The 1,385-nt window shown below is 36.3% G+C and overlaps 1 pseudogene; it reads right to left on the reverse strand.

Moving 5' to 3' along the window:
* Positions 1-905: 905 nt before the first annotated feature.
* Positions 906-1,021, reverse strand: LOC132589265 (U6 spliceosomal RNA; annotated as a pseudogene).
* Between the last annotated feature and the right edge of the window lie 364 nt (positions 1,022-1,385).

A 1,385-nucleotide genomic window follows, 5' to 3' on the forward strand; every position in this document is an offset into this window, starting at 1 on the left:
AGAGCTCTCTCAGTCCCACCCACCTCACAGGGTGTCTGTTGTGGTGGAGGAAGATAAAAGAGATTGTGAGCCACTCTGAGACTCTTGAGATTTGGAGTGGAGGGCAAGATATAAATTCAATGTCGTCTTCTTCTTACATGTAATAGCTAATGAAACAATTATACGACTCATGGCCCGGTTGCTAACAGGCCACGGACCAGAACCGGTCCACAGACCGGGGGTTGGGGACCCCTGTTCTATGGAAAATCTATGCAATGTGAACCAATCCATGCAAGAACATTAGAGTACCATCAAGATTCTGTTTCTTTGGGAAGGACAACCAGCCTTCCTAAAAGGAGACAATGACCTATGGTTGTGATTTAAAAAAAAAAAAAAAAAAGGATTTGGAGCAAGATAATATGCCATTTTATCATCTTAAAACAATTTTCTTTGATACTCTGACATGTTGAGAGTTTCATTGAGTTCTTCCATCTGTATTTCATTATTTACATTGATTGCCCACTTAATCATTTGAGATTTCACTACTTCATCTTCCATAGACCATTTTAAAAGTAACTTACAGATTTTCAAAATTAATTTTTCATTATCTCCAAGCAGAACTGTTTCCATTTCTTTTTGTTCTCGTCTTATTCCTTCAGTTTTAAAATCACTTTCCACCAAACTCTTTATTTGTTGCATTTGAAACCAATCATATTTATAATTCAGCTCCTCAGCAGGTTTCAACTCTATTTTACCGCTTTTGTATTTTTAATAGTTGATTGTATGACATCCATTTTCCCTCTCCTGACTCAGCTGTTATTTTTATTACTTCTGCTGGCACTATCCATAGTGGTTTTCTCTCATCGCCATATTTCTTATACTTCATCCAAATATTTAGCAAATTATTTTTATGTAATGGTGAGAGAAAAAACCATCCATCTTTTTCTTGCCATAGTACATATAGGCTTGCCAGCCTTTGCGCAGGGGCCATGCTAATCTTCTCTGTATCGTTCCAATTTTAGTATATGTGCTGCCGAAGCAATGATGTACAGATGGTTTATGACTCCTAAAAAATTGGCAAAGATGAACAATAAGATGCCAGATAGATGCTGGAAATGTAAAAAACACGAAGGTTCTTTCTACTATATGTGGTGGACTTGTGAAAGATCAAAAAAGTATTGGCAGATGATTCAACAAGAGATTTCTAAGATCTTGGGATACGAATTTAACAAAATTGTAGAGACTTTTCTGTTGGGATTACAAATGGAAAAATTTCCAAAAGAAGATAGAACTTTAATCGAGTACTTGCTCTCAGCTGCTAGGACATTGTATGTGCAGTTGTTGAAGCAAGAAAAAATACCAGAGAAATGGGATTGGATTGTAAAAGTTATGACATGGAGTGAAAT

This window comes from Heteronotia binoei, chromosome 1 (assembly GCF_032191835.1).
Source record: "Heteronotia binoei isolate CCM8104 ecotype False Entrance Well chromosome 1, APGP_CSIRO_Hbin_v1, whole genome shotgun sequence".
Taxonomy (NCBI): domain Eukaryota; kingdom Metazoa; phylum Chordata; class Lepidosauria; order Squamata; family Gekkonidae; genus Heteronotia; species Heteronotia binoei.